A 20,682-nucleotide genomic window follows, 5' to 3' on the forward strand; every position below is an offset into this window, starting at 1 on the left:
ACAGTGGATGCACACAAACAAAGAAGTGAATACCCGGGTGACCCGCTGTTTTTGGCTTTACAGCCATTCAAATTTGAGGTGCAGCATCGTCCGGGGAAACAGCACCTTAATGCTGATGCCCTTTCCAGAACATTTGTGGATCCTGATCCTCCAAGCAACCCTATAGTGAAGCTAGGGGAGGAGGAGTTAGAGGGGGAGGAAGGCAAACACTGGAAAGTGGTAGAGGATTGTGTTCCCGGACGGATGGCACAAATAGATGTGGGCGAGACAGAAAACTTGCCGGGTAAATTTATAGCTTCACCAGGGTGGTTGAAGCTAAGGGGGAAGGAGTGTGGCTGGGGCAGCATGATTCCACAAGAGGCTAATGTGGAATGGCAGGCTTTCGCAGGGTAGGAGCAGCAGCAGGTCTGATGGAATCCAGTCCAGGTCTTGGCTAAGTCTTTTGTAAGCCACAGCTGGGCTAATTACTACTACTACTACTTGTCTGCTACCTTTTAGAAACGTGTTTGTGCAGTAGGTTAATAGCGTCTGATGCAGACATTAGGACTGGGGGTGTGGGGTTACGTTAGGAGCCATCTGGTTTGTTAAACAAACTTGATTGAAGCCTGTGTATTACTAAGCTGTGAAATGTATGCTGCTGCCTGGTACTGTTGTTTTGCTGTCTGCCTGCTGAAGAAATAAAGTACTTGTACTCTATTCAGCGTACGTGATCCTTTTTACAATATACAGTACATACTTATTTTTATGCGGAATACTGATTCATGTTTTAATTAATGTTTGTTTAATTTTTCACTGCTGAGCAACTTAAATCACATATACAGTATCGTTCACTGTGCCATTAGTTTCCTTTTGATGCTGTTCATTTTAATCAGGAGCGGTTCTAGGCACGGGCAAACAGGGTGGGTATGCGGATCTACTGGATCTTCTGCTGGAAGATCCAAGGCCCTTACCTCTTTGGGAGGATCTGCTGCTGCAGGGGCCGTTCGCCTATCAAGACTTACCGCGGCTACGTTTGACGGCATGTCGGTTGAACGCCAAATCTTAGCTCGGAAAGGTATTCCGAGTGAGGTCATTCCTACCCTGATTCAGGCTAGGAAGGGGGTGACGTCTAAACATTACCACCGTATTTGGAAGAAATATGTTTCTTGGTGTGAAGCCAGGAAGTTTCCTGCGGTGGAGTTTAATCTTGGACGTTTTCTCCTTTTCCTGCAGGCAGGAGTGGATATGGGCCTGAGATTGGGATCCATTAAGGTCTAAATCTCTGCATTGTCCATCTTCTTTCAAAAACAATTGGCTGTCCTCCCTGAGGTTCAGACCTTTTTGAAAAGGGTTCTGCACATCCAGCCTCCCTTTGTGGCGCCAACGGCACCCTGGGATCTAGATGTGGTGTTGCAGTTCCTACAATCAGCATGGTTTGAGCCTCTACTGGAGGCTGACATCAAGTTTCTCACGTGGAAGGCGGTCACTCTGTTGGCCTTGGCTTCTGCCCGACGCGTGTCGGAATTGGGGGCTTTGTCTTACAAAAGTCCTTATCTGATCTTCCATGAAGACAGGGTGGAACTTAGGACTCGTCCACAGTTCCTGCCTAAGGTTGTATCAGCTTTCCACATCAACCAACCTATTGTGGTGCCAGTGGCTACTGACTCCTCATTTGCTTCAAAGGCCCTGGATGTGGTACGGGCTTTGAAGATCTATGTGAAGAGGACTGCTCGTCATAGGAAATCTGACTCTCTATTTGTCCTCTACGATCCCAAGAAAATTGGGTGTCCTGCTTCTAAGCAGTCGATTTTGCGCTGGATCAGGTTCACTATCCAGCATGCGTATTCTACGGCAGGACTGCCGTGTCCAAAATCAGTTAAGGCCCACTCTACTCGTAAAGTGGGTTCTTCCTGGGAGGCTGCCAGGGGTGTCTCTGCCCTACAGCTGTGCCGAGCTTTCGTTCGCACTTCTGCTAAGCTAAGATACACTCCCAGAGGGCGGCGGCCTAGCGTGTGCACTGCTGCTAAAAGCAGCTAGTGAGCGAACAACTCGGAATGAGGGCCAATACCCCATGGTACTAATATGGACCCCAGCATCCTCTACGGACTACGAGAAAAAGATTTACCGGCAGGTAATTAAAATCCTATTTTTTAAATAAATGTTTTTATACCATTTTCAACAATGAAAGGAGGAGTAGGGATATAGAACCAAAAAATGAAAACAGGGGAGAAGGCTATATATTGAGGTACAAGTTGATTTACCTGGTATATAAATTCAATACAAGTAACACTGACACAGTTTATTGCATCTATGTGCAACTTGTTGAAACCTAGAGAGTGTTATGGTGCAGTTTCCATGATGCTCCTACAGATAGGCATGACTTTACCAAGATGGCCACTGTTTGGTCTTCTGTGCATGCACAGTGCCATCTTGTCACTGGGACACAGACGTGTTCCACTCAGCTTGATGAGACCTTGCGATTACTGCCAGTCCGGAGCAATGAGGATTGCCAGAACCTTTGTTCTTCTCACCAGCTGAAGGACCTTTGGAATCAGAGGAAGTGGGGGGGAACACATACACTGACGTAAACACCCACAGTGTTACCAGTGCGTCCACCGCCACTGCCTGCTGGTCCCTCAACCTGGTACAGTACCTCCCCAGCTTCTTGTTGAGGTGGGAGGCCATCATGTCTATGTGAGGAACCCCCCACCAACCGGTTACCTCCTCGAACACCTCCCGGTGGAGGCCCCACTCCCCTGGATGGAGATTGTGTCTGCTGAGGAAGTCTGCTTCCCATTTGTCTACTCCTGGAATGAAGATTGCCGACATCGCTACAGCGTGCCTTTCTGCCCAGAGGAGGATTCTTGACACACTCTAACATGGCAGCCCTGCTCTTCGTTCCGCCTTGTCGGTTTATGTAGGCCACTGTGGTCACGTTGTCCGACTGCACCTGAACAGCCCGATCCTGTAAAAGGTGTGCTGCTTGCAGAAGGGCGTTGTACACGGCCCTTAACTCCAGGATGTTTATTGGGAGAAGAGATTTTTGATTCGACCACCTTCCTTGGAAGGTTTCCCCCAGAGCGACAGCTCCCCACCTCTTAGACTTGCATCTGTGGTTAAAAGGATCCAGTCCTGAATTCCGAACCTTCGGCCTTCCAGAAGGTGAGGAAGTTGTAGCCACCAGAGGAGTGAAATACTGACTTTTGGAGACAGGCGTATCCTCTTGTGCATGTGTAGGTGAGAGCCCGACCACTGGTCCAATAGGTCCAGCTGAAAATGTCGAGCATCAAACCTGCCGTACTGCAGAGCCTCGTAGGCGGCAACCATCTTTCTCAGAAGGCGTATGCATTGATGAACAGATACCCGGGTGGGCTTTAGGACATCCCGGACCATTGCTTGAATCACCAACGTGGGATAAATACCCTCTGCACTTCCGTGTCGAGGATCATTCCCAGGAAAGACAGCCGCCTTGTCTGTTCCAGATGAGACTTCGGAAGGTTTAGGATCCAACCGTGCCTCCCGAGCAGTTGTGTCGTGAGCCCGATGGACCGCAACTACCTCTTCATCAGGAGATCGGCCAGATATGGAATCATGTTCACCCCCTGTTTGCGGAGGAGAACCATCATCTCCGCCATCACCTTGGTGAAGATCCTCGGTGCTGTGGAGAGGCCAAACGGCAGCGCCTGGAACTGATAGTGATCGTCCATCAGCGCAAACCTGAGATATGCTTGGCTTGATGTGGCGCCCAAATGGGAATGTGGAGGTAAGCATCCTTGATGTCCAGCGACACCAGGAACTCCACCTCCGTCAGTCCTGAGATGACAGCTCATAAAGATTCCATCTTGAATTTGAACTCCCTGAGATTAGGGTTCAAAGACTTTAAGTTTAGAATAGGCTGTACCGAACCATCCGGTTTCGGTACCACAAAAAGGTTTGAATAATAACCCTTATTCCACTGCTGAAGTGGGACCGGAAAAATGACCTCTGACACCACCAATTTTCTGATGGCCTCCAGAAGAATTGCCCTGTCTGCCAGCAGGGCTGGCAAGCCCGACTTGAAGAAACGGTGAGGCTGGGAATCTTGAAATCCAGTCTGTACCCTCTGGACACTATATCCAGTACCCAGGGGTCCAGACCAGACGACACCCAGACGTGGCTGAACTGCCAGAGTCTTGCCCCCACCTGACCCTCCTCCAGGCCTAGCTGTCCACCGTCATGCGTAGGACTTAGGGGTACCCCCTGCGCCGCTCCAAACCCCAACCCTGGCACACCAAACTAACACGTTTCTTACAAAAATGCTCACGCTCCGCTGAACGCTCCTGGAGGAAATCTCACTTTCTCCCGGACTTCCTCCATTTCAAGTTTATTCTCTCCTCCTACAGCTCTGCTCTTTCCCTCGCCAAGCAATCCTTTTTCCAAGCACTCATCTCTTCTCAGTCCTCCTGTCCACGCCGTCTCTTTAAAACTTTCAACACTCTCCTTCGCCCCCCTCCTCCTCCCCTCCCATCCTCCCACACTGCCACTGACTTTGCCTCCTTCTTCATCTCCAAAATTGAGGACGTCCAACACGACATCTCCCGCCGTCACCCATCTGCTACCCTCCTGCCCCCTTTATCCCTCCCCTCCATCAATCCCACCCTGTCCTCCTTCCGTCCCACTTCAGAAAAGGAAGTCCACTGCCTCATCTTATCCTCCTCCCCTCCACCTGCCCCCTGGACCCCCTTCCCTCCCTCTCCCCCACTGCCTGCTCCCACCTTGCTCACCTCTTTAACCTGTCCCTCTCTACCGGCATCTTCCCCTCGCCATTCAAACATGCTCTGGTCTCACCTATTCTCAATAAACCCAACCTCGACCCCTCATCACCCACTAACTACCGCCCCATCTCTCTTCTCCCTTTCGCCTCCAAATTACTTGAACGACTAGTCTACAGCCATCTCACAAGCTACCTCTCTGACAACTCCATCCTCGATCCACTACAATCTGGCTTTCGCCCACTCCACTCAACTGAGACTGCGGGGTATATTTACTAAAATTCGTATTTTCCCGTTTGAGGTCAAAGTTCAATCACGAATGACATCGAAAGTGTAAAGTTGCAACTTTTTGAATTTATTACGACTAATTTACTAAGCTGTCGTATTCTGCATTTTCGGATTTACCGATGTCGATGTCATTCGTTTTTTTTGGCAGTGTTTTACGTGAGTGACTTGTAAAACACTGCCGACTTTAATACAATGAATCTCGGCCGGATCTGAGAGATCCGTGCTGGGCTTCATTGTGCACCTTTGTAAAAAATGAAATAAGTGTTAAATTAAAAAAAAAAATTACGTGGGGTCCCCCTCCTAAGCTAAACCAGCCTCGGGCTCTTTGAGCCGGTCCTGGTTGCAAAAATATGGGGGGGAAAATGTCAGGGGTTCCCCCATATTTAAACAACCATCACCGGGCTCTGCGCCTGGTCCTGGTTCCAAAAATACGGGGGACAAAAAGCGTAGGGGTCCCCCGTATTTCTGAAACCAGCACCGGGCTCCACTAGCCAGATACATAATGCCACAGCCGGGGGACACTTTTATATAGGTCCCGGCGGCCCTGGCATTACATAACCAACTAGTCACCCCTGGCCGGGGTACCCTGGAGGAGTGGGGACCCCTTCAATCAAGGGGTCCCCCCCCTCCAGCCACCCAAGGACCAGGGGTGAAGCCCGAGGCTGTCCCCCCCATCCAAGGGCTGCGGATGGGAGGCTGGTAGCCTTTTTGTCAAAAAAATAATGTTTTTAGTAGCAGTACTACAAGTCCCAGCAGGCCTCCCCCGCAAGCTGGTACTTGGAGAACCACAAGTACCAGCATGCGGTGGAAAACCGGGCCCGCTGGTACCTGTAGTAGTACTACTACTAAAAAAATACCCCAATAAAAACATAAGACACACACCTTGAAAGTAAACTTTAATACATACATCCACACCTCCATATACACATACTTACCTATGTTCACACGAGGGTCGGTCCTCTTCTCCATGTAGAATCCATGGTGTACCTGTTGAAAAAATTATACTCACAAAATCCAGGGTAGATGGCTCCTCTTTTAATCCATTTGTAATCCAGGTACTTTGCAAAATAACAAAACGGACAGCCGCCTCGCACTGAAAGGGGCCCCATGTTTTCACATGGGACCCCTTTCCCCGAATGCCAGGAACCCCCTCTGACTTATGTCTAAGACTGTTCCATCAGCCAATCAGGGAACGCCACGTTGTGGCATCCTCCTGATTGGCTGTGTGCTCCTGTACTGTATGACAGGCAGCACACGGCAGTGTTACAATGTAGCGCCTATGCGCTCCATTGTAACCAATGGTGGGAACTTTGTGGTCAGCGGTGAGGTTACTTTCGGTCAACCGCTGACCACAAAGTTCCCACCATTGGTTACAATGGAGCGCTTAGGCGCTACATTGTAACACTGCCGTGTGCTGCCTGTCATACACTACAGGAGCACACAGCCAGTGTATGACAGGCAGCACACGGCAGTGTTACAATGTAGCGCCTAAGCGCTCCATTGTAACCAATGGTGGGAACTTTGTGGTCAGCGGTTGACCGAAAGTAACCTCACCGCTGACCACAAAGTTCCCACCATTGGTTACAATGGAGCGCATAGGCGCTACATTGTAACACTGCCGTGTGCTGCCTGTCATACAGTACAGGAGCACACAGCCAATCAGGAGGATGCCACAACGTGGCGTTCCCTGATTGGCTGATGGAACAGTCTTAGACATAAGTCAGAGGGGGTTCCTGGCATTCGGGGAAAGGGGTCCCATGTGAAAACATGGGGCCCCTTTCAGTGCGAGGTCGGGTGTCCGTTTTGTTATTTTGCAAAGTACCTGGATTACAAATGGATTAAAAGAGGAGCCATCTACCCTGGATTTTGTGAGTATAATTTTTTCAACAGGTACACCATGGATTCTACATGGAGAAGAGGACCGACCCTCGTGTGAACATAGGTAAGTATGTGTATATGGAGGTGTGGATGTATGTATTAAAGTTTTACTTTCAAGGTGTGTGTCTTATGTTTTTATTGGGGTATTTTTTTAGTAGTAGTACTACAGGTACCAGCGGGCCCGGTTTTCCATTGCATGCTGGTACTTGTGGTTCTCCAAGTACCAGCTTGCGGGGGAGGCTTGCTGGGACTTGTAGTACTGCTACTAAAAACAATATTAATTTTTTGACAAAAAGGCTATCAGCCTCCCATCCGCAGCCCTTGGATGGGGGGGACAGCCTCGGGCTTCACCCCTGGTCCTTGGGTGGCTGGAGGGGGGGGACCCCTTGATTGAAGGGGTCCCCACTCCTCCAGGGTACCCCGGCCAGGGGTGACTAGTTGGTTATGTAATGCCAGGGCCGCTGGGACCTATATAAAAGTGTCCCCCGGCTGTGGCATTATGTATCTGGCTAGTGGGCCCGGTGCTGGTTTCAGAAATACGGGGGACCCCTACGCTTTTTGTCCCCTGTATTTTTGGAACCAGGACCAGGCGCAGAGCCCGGTGCTGGTTGTTTAAATATGGGGGAACCCCTGACATTTTTTCCCCATATTTTTGCAACCAGGACCGGCTCAAAGAGCCAGAGGCTGGTTTTGCTTAGGAGGGGGGACCCCACGCATTATTATTTTTTTTTAATTAACACTTTCCCACCCCTTCCCACTGAAAAACATGCACGGATCTCATGGATCCGTGCATGCCAATCCAAACACGGGAAAAAAAAGCAGGTCTGTTTATTTTTAGCACTTTTTCACGAATTGTATTTCAGCACGGCAGTGTTTGGCTATTGTCGGCAGTGTTTGTGATTTGCACTTTTTAGTAAATTACCGATTTCTACCAAATTGCAGGCGTATTTGACCGATGGTGTATTGATTCGTAATTTTTTCCTAGGACTTCCAAAATATTACGAATGCCCTCATCACTGCCGAGATTTTTGCTTAGTAAATTCCCGAGATGACACTTTGAAGAAAAAACGTCATCTCGGTCAAAATCGGGACCTTAGTAAATATACCCCTGCATTGGTGAAAGTCACCAATGACCTGCTTTCGGCCAAATCCAGGGGCCACTTCTCTCTGCTCATCCTTCTAGACCTCTCTGCTGCCTTTGACACCGTAGATCAGAGGTTCTCAAACTCGGTCCTCGTGGGCCCACACAGAGCATGTTTTGCAGGTAACCCAGCAGGTGCACAGGTGTATTAATTACTCACTGACACATTTTAAAAGGTCCACAGGTGGAGCTAATGATTTCACTTGTGATTCTGTGAGGAGACCTGCAAAACATGCACTGTGTGGGCCCACGAGGACCAAGTTTGAGAACCTCTGCCGTAGATCATCCTCTCCTCCTCCGCATACTCCAAAACGCTGGCCTCTCTAGCACTGTCCTTGACTGGTTTTCTTCTTACCTAACTAACCGCTCCTTCTCTGTGTCTGCCTCCAGCACCACCTCACACCCTTCCATCCTTTCTGTTGGTGTCCCTCAGGGTTCTGTCCTTGGACCCCTTCTGTTCTCCCTGTACACTTCTTCCCTGGGTGCGCTCATTAACTCATTTGGCCTTCAATACCACCTCTATGCCGATGACACACAACTCTACCTCTCATCTTCTGATCTCTGCTCTGTCAGGTTTCCAGCTGCCTCTCCGCAATCTCCTCCTGGATGTCTGAACACTCTCTAAAGCTCAACATGGACAAAACTGAACTCATCATCTTCCCCCCATCCAGAGCAACACCCCCGACTAATATCTCCATCATTGTTGACAACACCACCATCTGCCCCGTTCCCCAACTCTGCTGCTTGGGCGTCACTCTTGACTCCTCCCTCTCCTTTGCACCCCACATCCAAGCTCTGGCACAATCCTGTTGTTTCCAGCTACGCAACATTGCTCGTATCAGGCCATATCTCTCCCAGAGTGCAACTAAACTCATCATCTACTCACTGGTCATCTCACGACTTGACTACTGCAATGTTCTCCTCACTGGCCTCGCTTGCTCCCATCTTGCTCCCCTCCAATCTGTCCTGAACTCCGCAGCTAGGCTTATCTTCCTCTCCCGCCGCACCACATCTGCCACTCCCCTTCGACAAAATCTACACTGGCTCCCATTCCCCTACAGAATCCTCTTCAAACTCCTCACCCTCACATACAAGGCCATCTCTAATTCCACTGCTCCCTACATCTCCAACCTCCTTTACCTTCATACTCCCTCCCGCCCCCTACGGTCGACTAATGACCGTCGCCTCTCCACCGCCCTGGTCACTGCTTCCCATGCACGAGTTTAAGATTTTGCCCGTGCTGCACCCCTTCAGTGGAACGCACTCCCCCGCTCCATTGGACTCTTCCCGACCTTGCAAAACGGGCACTAAAACCCCACCCATTCATCAAATCATACCCTCCCGATGCATAACCCAGTGCTGAAGCCGCGCCTCCACCCCCCTGCCTCATGCCGTGAACACCTCAGCTTTGCTTGCATACTGCCATCTGGCTACCTCCCACTTGCCTGCACCTCTTGTCATCTGTCTGTCGCCCCTCCCCACTAGAGTGTTAGCTCTTCAGAGCAGGGCCCTCTTTCCTCTTGTTATCTAAGCCCTCGTCTCGACACATTTCACTTGCAGCTCTCCCCTACTCAATGACCATCTTTATCCTGCTAGTAAAGGCTCATCTCCATCTATGGCCACCAGCCCCTAGTAGTACGATGATCACTCCATCAATACTTACATCTTAGCTGTATTATGTCTTGAGAATGTGTGGTGCTCTGTTACCTGTACTGTATTTCTGTTATTTATTTACTGTAATGCTATGTTTTGTCTCCCTGTACTGTCCTTTGTACGGCGCTGCGAAACACATGTGGCGCCTTATAAATAAAATGTAATAATAATAATAATAATAATAATAATAATATCAGAAGCAGGCTTCTGGGCTTGGGAACCTGCGGGAGCAGGTTTCTTTCCCTTGGCACAACCACCTCTGAAGAAGGTGTTCGCAGGCTTATTCCTTCTAGGCCTCGCGGGCCGAAAGGACTGTGCCGTGGTAGACAAAAAGGGCTTCTTCGTAGCCGGTGCAGCTGAGGGGAGAAAAGGAGACTTGCCCGCGGTAGCTGTGGCAATCCACGCATCCAGCGCCTCCCCAAAGAGAGCCTGCCATTGTATGGCAGGCCTTCCACACACTTTCTGGATTCCGCGTCCGCAGACCAGTTGCGCAGCCAGAGACCTCTGCGAGCCGAGACGGACATGGAGGAGATCCCCGCAGCTATGGAACCCAGGTCCTTCATGGAATCCACCAGGAACCCTGCAGAATCCTGAATATTACGTAAAAATAAATCAACGTCACCCTTATCCAGCGTAGTCAATTCCTCCTGCAGAGTGATTGACCACCTGGCAATAGCTTTAGCAATCCAAGCACAGGCAATAGTAGGCCGCAATATAGCCCCTGAAGCCGTGTAAATGGATTTCAGCGTAGCATCCACCTTGCGATCTGCCGGGTCCTTTAACGCGGTAGATCCCGGGACCGGTAATACCACCTGTTTGGACAGCCTGGAGACAGAGGCGTCGAATATCGGCGGGGACTCCCATCTCTTCCTATCCTCCTCTGGGAAGGGAAAAGCTACCAAGACCCTTTTGGGAATCTGGAATTTCTTTTCCGGATTTTCCCTTTTCAAACATAGCATTTAATTCTTTGGATGCCGGTAAGGTGAGGGAGGCTTCTTATTATCTGTAAAAAAAGGCCTCCTCCACCTGTTCCGGAGTCGTGTCTGAAATGTGTAAAACATCCCTAACAGCCTCAATCATCAACTGCACCCCCTTGGCAAGTGATGCTGTCCCCCTCAACACATCCCCATCACCGTCTGCCGTGTCAGAGTTGGTGTCCGTGTCATCCTGCATAATTGACAGCGCACGTTTTTGAGAATGTACTGCAGGGGACCCCGAGGAGGCAGTATCAGACCATACCACCATAGAGGACTGGAGGACCTGAGTGGCATGCTCAGTCCTGGAAACCCTATCAGAAATCTGAGAAATAGTCCCCCTCATACAGACTAACCATTCTGGCTCTCTAGCTGGTATCTGCGCTAAAACAGTGCAATCCTGATTACATGGAATGGAGTCTTCCTGGGAAGACAACTCCTCTGCAGCATATGAAACAGTGTCCCTAGACATGTTGATATACAACCTCAAACACCCCACAAACACACAGGGTACTGGGCAGACAGAGTTTCCCCCCCAAGAATGGCAGAGAGACACAGAGATTGGAGCCAACCCACACACAGCGCTGTTATAGTATAGGGAAACCCTAAACCCGCGCTGACTGTGTCCCTTAACAGGTGACACAGCCTTAACACAGTCTCCCCCCCCCCCCCCCTTTCTACAACCCCCTGGTACCGCACAGATAGCTGGAGTTGAGCAGGAGGGACCTGGCATCCACTTGAGCTGCAGGCTGGAAAATGGCGCTGAACGCTGCTGGGTCCACTCTGAGAAGCTCCGCCCCCTCAATGGCGCTGTCTTCCCGCTCTATGCAGATTATACTGGCTGGAGAAGTTCAAGCTGGCTTGGATCCTTAGACCCTGACAGGCTGCTTGTGGTCAGTCTTGGGTCCGGAGCTGGCCCAGGGCGCCCCCCTCCCAGTACCGCTGGGCCTTCCAGGAGCACCCCTACCCACTAGCCGCCTACATTTACACTGTCCCCCCGCTTTCAAGGGGAGACAGTGACTCACTTGCCTGTTTTCAGCATCCTGATGGGGTGGCGGCTGGCTGCCAGGGCGAGCGTTCCCCTGCGGCGGGGCACGATCAGACCCCTCTGGAGCTCAACTTCCAGTCAGCGGGGGCAGTGGCTCAAGACCCCGCAGGGCGGACACTGCTCCTCTTCCTCAGTCCCATGCTGCAGGGAGGCTGTCGCCAGCAGCCTCCCTGTAAAAAAACAAATTCTGAAATAAAGAAACTAAACTTTACCTGTAGAGCTCCCCTAGCTGTGACCGGCTCCTCCAGGCACATTTTCTAAACTGAGTCTGGTAGGAGGGGCATAGAGGGAGGAGCCAGCCCACACTATTAAACTCTTAAAGTGCCAATGGCTCCTGATGGACTCGTCTATACCCCATGGTAATAATATGGACCCCAGCATCCCCTAGGACGTAAGAGACTAAAAAAAAATGAGTACACATTTATAGGGAAACAATAATTTTCTGGTGTTTCCACAGTATTGGATGTTTTGCAATCGATATTAAACCCATATTCCATGACCAGAACAAAGGATATCACTTCCAGGTGATACATGATATTCACATACGGTATGAAGTAAAATGGATGGTCTTTCATAGAATACAGAAGTTGCTGCAGCCTTTAGAATACTAAAAACTGTCACTGATGTGGGTTCATAACATATAATTTACAGGAGATTATCAGTGTAAACATTACTTATGTAAAATAATATTGGGGAGCTACTCAGTCCAGGGATAAGCAAAACGGCAGATGTGTGGACCAATCCGAATCGCTGAGATTACTCTTCTCCCACCAGGTTCTCTGCAGCAGATGGAGCGCAGTCCTTGCAGACACTGACTAGGAGAATACAAACAGGCACTTTTACCTCCATAAACATGCTAATTTGCAACCATAATATTCACAGGAAAAGTATCCATCACACAGGTCCTATCTGTAGACAGCAGCGAGGATCATCTGTCAGCAGAGCTTGGGCTGCCAACTCACTGCAGGGGTGCAGAGAGGAGAACTTAACTTGCATGATGAGGCCCTGAGGGGGAGGGGGGAGAAAGAATAATTCAGTAGGAAGGGAGAGAGTATTACCAGCAGTATATACAGTGAGGAGGAGAATCAGGGCACTTGCAGAACACAAAGGCAGTCTGTTCTGTATTGCCATTACTTACATAGTATAACCTATTTTAAATACTGTGTATATATGATGGCAATATCTGTAAAGCTAATTCTGCTGGGTAATTACAATTGACTACAACTACCATCATATTCTGTTGCACTATATCTCTATATATGCAAAGCTAATTCTGCTGGGTAATGCAAATTGAAACATTATTGCATAGTATGTGTTTTTGAAGTACTTTTTAAAGTTTTGAATGATATAGACCCAGTTTTATCTTTGTGGAATGCCTGGGTGTTGTTTTTAAGGTAATTTATTGCCTGGCATTTGAGGGGTTGGGGTGTGGTTGCAGATTTCAATTATTGGTTTCACTTGTAATAGTATTCTACTTAAGTCCAATGGTGTAGGCTGTGTAAAGCCGTTTGGCTGTGCATTTAAAATCGAAGCGTGATAAATTTGACAAATAACAGCAGCGTTCAATCAGCGTTCAATCGAAGTGAAAAAGAAGGAAAACGGAAGCACATCAATCAAACAAAACAAACAAAAAAACTGAAAAACTAAAAACAAATGTGAGTCACTTACTCCTCAGATCACTCACCTCCTGATTGTTGCATCAGAATAAATAGCACGGAACAACCTTACTTGGACAATTCAAAAACCATCCATTTCACCTACAAATGCTTGTATCTGTATTATTGTAATTTTGTTTTTTTATGCACAGCTGCACCAATGCAATTTTACCTGCAAACACTTAAAACATCTAACATAAGTACCATTGCTTCTTAAACCTCTCACAATCCTATCATTTCTTACACTCCAAATACATTTCTGCACCCACTTTATCTACACTTTTGACTCATTTCATACTAAATCTACACCCCTTGAGCCTACACTGCTTTTCTCACCTGCATTTCTGCAATTCTTCTGCTTGGATTCCCCTACAGTCTCCTCTCCTACTTCCACTTTCCCTCAACCTATTTACCTACATAACACTATGTCAAGGCTTTCCTATACCCCCCACATCACTCAGTGTCTACCTAATAATGTATCTTTATCCTTACCCCCTAGTCTCCTACACCTCCTCCTCTCTCCCCTCCTCTGTCTCCCCTCCTTCCCTCTGTTTCCTTCCCCCACCTTTCCTGTTACCCCACTTTCATTCACCTCTGCCCCATGGTCCTGCTACCCCACAACTCAGCCCTGCTCCCTCTCTCCCTTCCCTGTCACCTCCCCACACCCCCATCCACATCACACTGACCTCCCTCCCTGCCCACCTCCTGCAGTTTCCCCTCCTAGCTCAGGCACCCGTACCATCACTACTCTCTCATCATCCCTGCCCTCAAAGTTAATCCCACCTCATCGCTACAGCAACCCTGATAATCTCATTCACATCTCTCCCACAGACTTATACCCCCTATCCTGTGCACTCTGGAATGCCAGATCTGTTTGTAACAAACTGGTCCCCACTCATGACCTTTTCATTTCCAAATCCCTACACCTACTAGCCATTACTGAAACTTGGATTACGCCCTCTGACACTACTTCTGCTGCTGCTCTCTCTGCTGGGGGCCTCACATTCACACACACCCCCCGACCTGGGGGGTCGCCATGGGGGTGGTGTTGGGGTCCTTTTACCTTCTAGTTACTCCTACCAACTCATACCACCAGAACCATCCCTTATATTCTCTACATTTGAGGTCCACGCCATACGCCTCTTCCAACCAGTCCATCTTAGAGTAGCTGTCATTTACCGCCCCCCTGGCACTGCTTCCAAATTCATCGACAACTTTGCTTCTTGGCTTCCTCACTTCCTCTCTTCTGACATTCCCACCATTATCCTAGGCAATTTCAACTTACCTATTGACATCCCCACACAATCCCCTGCCTCTAAACTCCTTAACCTCACCTCCTCACTTGGTCTCTCCCAGTGGACCTCCTCACCCTCCCATGTGAATGGGAGCTCACTGGATCTGGTCTTCACTCACCGCTGTGATATCTCTGATTTTTCCAACTCCCCATTTCCCCTCTCTGACCACCACCTGCTCTCCTTTAACCTATCTCTCTCGACTTCCCCATCTCAACCTCCTAAGGCTACCATCACTAAGCGTAACATTGAAGCTATTGACACCACATTCCTTTCCTCCCTGTTTGACTCACTTCTCTCTCCTATTCTCTCTCTCTCTCATGCCCTGAACAAGCCACTTCCACGTACATTGCTTCCCTTACTTCTGCTCTTGACTCTGTTGCTCCACCAACCACTATTCACCCTCGCAAATTAACACCTCAACCCTGGCACACCAAATGCACCAGATATCTGCAAAAATGCTCACGTACTGCTGAGCGACACTGGAGGAAATCGCGCTCTAAGGCAGATTTCCTCCATTTCAAACTTATGCTCTCATCCTTCAGTGCTGCCCTTTCTCTTGCTAAACAGTCATACTTCAAGAACCTCATCTCCTCCCAGTCTTCCAACCCCTGGCGCCTCTATGCCACTCTCAATTCACTCCTCTGCCCACCTCCACCTCGTCTCCCTTCCTCACTCTCTGCTCTTGACTTTGCCACTTTCTTCACATCCAAAATTTACTCCATACGTCAAGACATCACATCACACCAGACCATCAGTAACCAGCCTTCTCCCATCCCTTACCAACCCTCCCCATCCCTCGCACCAACTCTGTCATCTTTCTCCCATGCATCTGGAGAGGAAGTCATGGCCCTCATTCGTTCCTGTCCCCTCACCACCTCCCCACTTGACCCTATCCCCTCCCGCCTCCGCTACCTCTCTTCTTCTGCTTGTTCCCATCTTTCCCACCTTCTCAATCTCTCCCTCTCGTCAGGCACTGTCCCCTCTGCCTTCAAGCACGCACTCATCTCTCCTATTCTTAAAAAACCTACCCTTGATCCAAACACTCTCTCCAACTACCGACCCATCTCTCTCCTCCCTTTTGCCTCCAAACTCCTTGAGCGTATCGTCTACAACCGCCTTACTTCCTTTCTTTCCTCACACTCACCGCTTGACCCATTCCAATCTGGCTTCCGTCCTCTCCACTCCACTGAAACTGCCCTTACAAAAGTATGCAATGACCTCCATGCTGCTAAATCTAAGGGACACTACTCTCTACTTATTCTACTTGATCTCTCTGCTGCTTTTGACACTGTGGACCATCCTCTCCTACTGCAAATCCTTCACTCCATTGGTCTGCGTGACACTGCCCTCTCTTGGTTGTCGTCCTACCTTTCTGACCGTTCATTCTCTGTCTCCTCTCATGACTCCACCTCCCCCTCACTTTCACTAACTGTAGGGGTACCCCAAGGTTCTGTCCTTGGTCCTCTTCTCTTCTCTCTCTATACGTCCTCACTAGGTAAGCTCATTAGTTCTTTTGGTTTCCAATATCATCTCTATGCTGATGACACTCAAATCTATCTTTCCTCTCCAGACCTCTCCCCTACTCTGCTCACTCGTATCTCCAACTGTCTCTCTGCTATCTCTTCCTGGATGTCCCAGCGCTTTCTTAAACTTAACATGTCTAAGACCGAGCTGATCATCTTCCCTCCCTCCCGCATAACCTCACCTCCTACAATCTCATTATCTATTGATGGCACTACTATCTCCTCTACCCCCCAAGTGCGCTGCCTTGGAGTAATCCTTGACTCCTCCCTCTCCTTCAAACCACACATTCAGCACCTCTCACAAACCTGCCGTTTTCATCTAAAAAATATTTCCAGGATCAGACCCTTTCTGACCCAGGATGCTACTAAGACTCTTATCCACTCACTGGTCATCTCCAGACTGGACTACTGTAATCTCCTCCTGACTGGCATTCCTGACAAATACCTCTCTCCACTCCAATCTATCCTCAATGCTGCTGCCCGGCTCATTTTCCTCACCAAACGCACTACGTCCACCTCTCCTCTCTTACTAGACCTTCACTGGCTCCCCTTCCCTTTCAGAATCCATTTCAAGCTTCTCACACTTGCTTACAAAGCCCTCACCCACTCCTCTCCCATCTACATCTCTGATCTTATCTCGCTTTACACTCCCACCCGTCCTCTTCGCTCTGCTAATGCTCGCCGACTCTCCTGCCTACGGATTACTTCCTCCCACTCCTACCTCCAAGATTTTTCACGTGCTGCACCACTTCTATGGAATTCCCTACCTCTCCCCCTCAGACTCTCCACCTCTCTACAAAACTTCAAACGGGCTCTCAAGACCCACTTCTTCACCAAACCCAGCCAAATCTCATCCTAAACCTCTGTTCCACGCTCTCTATGTACCCCATCTGTCTCACCCCTGTCTGTCTACCCCTCCCCTTCAGAATGTAAGCTCTCACGAGCAGGGCCCTCTTCCCTCATGTGCTTACCCTTTTCTTACTTTAATAATCTTCAGCTGCACCAAATCCAGCAGTCTTCTGCCACCTGATACTTATTCCAGTGTCATCTGCATATGTAGCTATGTTTATTTACCCTGTACTTGTCCTATATTGTAGTCAACTGTAAGTTGCTGTTTTCCTGGTTGATTATTTGTTTATGTACTCTGTAATTGGGCGCTGCGGAACCCTTGTGGCGCCATATAAATAAAGGATAATAATAATAATAATAATAATAATACTCCTTGGGAGAAGACTGAGCTTTTGGTTTGGCAGGGAGGACTTTTTCCTAGATTTTTTTACAGCTATGAAACTATTAATTCCCACTGGTTACAAAATGATATGGATATCCAGTCTTTGCTTCCATAAACTTCACACGTCAGATGCATCCGCACGCTACTCAAGCACACTTATCTTAGTAAATAAATACACAACAACTGTAATTGGCGTGAAAGGGGTCAGCTTTTTTTTGACTGAGAAGGCCTATTAATACTAAAACTAAAATGCAGACTTCCCTCTCTAAGGTGGCGTGGAGAAGAACGGTTAAACATGATAAAACGTAACATGGGTGATCAACATTATAATACAGAGAAATAAACAATAAAAAAAACATGTGTTAGGGAGCCTTCTGCCCCAGATGTCCCGGGATCGGCCTCCTGCCACCATCCCAGACATCGGAAATCCCAACTCCAAGGCCAGTTGTAGGGACGGAGGTACACTCCGCCCCCACGGGGTAAAAATTGGGCCACCGGCCCCGATATCCACATATGTTTATGATCTATCATATGGGCCCACCAGGTACAGTGGTGCCCCTAAATTAATTATAATACTATAAAATTACCTAAAAGTACACCCGAACTTACTAACATAAAAACTCCTAAGTTAAACTAAAATAACCGTTCAGAAACCGTCCACCAAAATCCGACACAATGAACCCAACTGCAGCAACAAAAACAAATCCCCAGGGCGGGTCACGAGGAAAACTGGAAAGAGGCAGGATTTCCTAGGTCTGCAGGCTATATGTCTGTCAGACCAGCCCCTATTCATCATCCAGCCAATCATGATCCTGAACGTTTTTCCTCACGTTCCTCCCACAAAAACATTATACCCATGCCAAGGTGATGCATTAAGTGGCGCGCCGCAAACTCAGACGGTGAGTTTATGCTGCTTGGTCACATTATATGCCCTACACAGTCTTAAACTTCACACGTCAGATGCATCCGCACGCCACTCAAGCACACTTATCTTAGTAAATAAATGCACAACAACTGTAATTGGCGTGAAAGGGGTCAGCTTTTCATTTTTGACTGAGAGGAAGGCCTATTAATACTAAAACTAAAATGCAGACTTCCCTCTCTAACTAAGGTGGCGGGGAGATGAACAGTTAAACATGATAAAACGTAACATGGGTGATCAACATTATAATAAGAGAAAATTAAGCAATAAAAAACATGTGTTAGGGAGCCTTCTGCCCCAGATTTTCCGGGATCGGCCTCCTGCCACCATCCCAGACATCGGAAATCCCAACTCCAAGGCCAGGGGTCGACCTTCTGCCACTACCCCTGCCCACCAACAGTTGTAGGGATGGCGGTACACTCCGCCCCCACGGGGTAAAAATTGGGCCACCGGCCCCGATATCCACATATGTTTATGATCTATCATATGGGCCCACCAGGTACAGTGGTGCCCCTAAATTAATTATAATACTATAAAATTACCTAAAAGTACACCTGAACTTACTAACATAAAAACTCCTAAGTTAAACTAAAATAACCATTCAGAAACTGACCAACTGCCAGGTTACCAACCTGTCACCGCCACCGAACGCAAAAAACCCAACTCAACTAAACAAAGCAGAACACAATCTAAACAAACCTAAAGACCCGAATAATGTCCTCCAAAAAGATCAGCATACCCGCTGGCGACAAATGCACCCCGTCAGACCAGTACTGCGTCGGATCACGGAAGGAGATTCTCCCGTGCGTCCCGACCAGCCCGAGGACAGCGCGACCGACCACCTAATTGACCCGCCTCAGAACCAGGTCAATCTCCCTGGGGTTAAAGGCTCCGCACCAAGACCTCCTAGGGACAATGTCTGACCAGAGCATCAGGCAAAATGACCAGTCTGCCATAAGCTCCAGCAATTAACGTCTGATCTCGAGGCAAATGTCAAGCCCAGTGCGGCGCACCAGATCATTGCCACCCAGATGCAGGACCAGAAAAAGCGGATACCCGAAACGTCCGACTGACGACCTAAGCCAATCCCGCAGGCTGTCCCAGCGGAGGCCTCTACACCCCAACCAGCGCACAGCCCGAGCTCCGGAAACCGGATCGTGTCGCAAGCCAGAGCCGACACCGACAGCCAGTATATATAGGAATGGCCGACAAACCATATAAAGTGCGGGTCTAGCTGCCGTCCTGCAAAAGAAGGGTGTGACTGAGGTTAATAAACAAAATAAAGATAATATGGAGAAAAAGGGGAACCTAACCTGGGAGGGGAGGGGGGGGGGGGTCGCCCAATTTGACTTGAGGCAAAAACACAAAACTTCGTTAGCTGGCAAAAACGGGTGGTCTTTAGTATGCCGACTGACGGGATCCCGGCGCACAGTATACCGGCGCCGGAATCCCGACAGCCGGCATACCGACACTTATCCTCCCTCGTGGGGGTCCACGAACCCCCTGGAGGGAGAATAAAACAGCGTGGCGAGCGCAGCGAGCCTGCAAGGGGCTCATTTGCGCTCGCCACACTGTCGGTAAGCCGACGGTCGGGCTCCCGGCGCCGGTATGTTGGTCGCCGGGAGCCCGACCGCCGGCATACCATACTGAACCCGGCAAAAAATGTAATTAAAACCAACGATAAAGCAAAAATTCTTCAAGGCCCACACAATCGCAAAGGGCGACCGTGACGAGCGGCTAATCCTCAAAGGGGCGCACTGGGAGGAAAAGGCCTGATATAGCGCCTGACTGCACCAGACCTCCACCTACCTAGTGCCCGGACTTCGACATCGGACCAACCCGCCGCAGCGGCTGCTGAAGCAGCGCCGATGCGGAAAGAGTGAGTCCCATAGTCGGCCGGAGATAGACCCAGGTATAAAATACAACACCCCAAAACCGACCGGAATTGATATCTGGTCAACGGGGAACCGTCTATGGACGAGCCACCCGTCAGGCGTTGGAGACCGGGCCGCGATAACTGGACAAATGCCCCGCACACAAGCCCGACCCATTCGAACCCACTGCCCCCTGCCGACTACGTCAGTCTTGGAGCGCTGAATCCTACACCACAAACCGTCCGCCAGCATGAGTGAGGCAGAAGTCAGAGAAACGGACACCAGCTCGCCCACCCTGAACGCACCGTGAAAGGCCATCGTAAAGGCCGTCATAAAGAGGCGAACTTCATACCCCGAAGAGCAAATACTCCGTAGGGATCCTAAAATCCTCCTCAACAAAGACCCAGTGATTGGCCGGCGATTGGCCGGCCGGGGCGGGATCGCCCGAGCCTATCCTTTCAACACCCTCC

The 20,682-nt window shown here is 49.3% G+C and overlaps 1 long non-coding RNA gene across 1 annotated transcript in view; it reads right to left on the minus strand.

Annotated features, from left to right (window-relative positions):
- Positions 1–12,338: 12,338 nt before the first annotated feature.
- LOC134935125 (uncharacterized) overlaps positions 12,339–20,682 on the minus strand; it is an 11,556-nt gene continuing 3,212 nt past the window's right edge. Inside the window, exon 2 of the long non-coding RNA XR_010179918.1 lies at positions 12,339–12,717. This is a non-coding gene — a long non-coding RNA (uncharacterized LOC134935125). The remainder of the gene's footprint in view (positions 12,718–20,682) is intronic.

Source organism: Pseudophryne corroboree, chromosome 6 (assembly GCF_028390025.1).
Source record: "Pseudophryne corroboree isolate aPseCor3 chromosome 6, aPseCor3.hap2, whole genome shotgun sequence".
NCBI lineage: Eukaryota > Metazoa > Chordata > Amphibia > Anura > Myobatrachidae > Pseudophryne > Pseudophryne corroboree.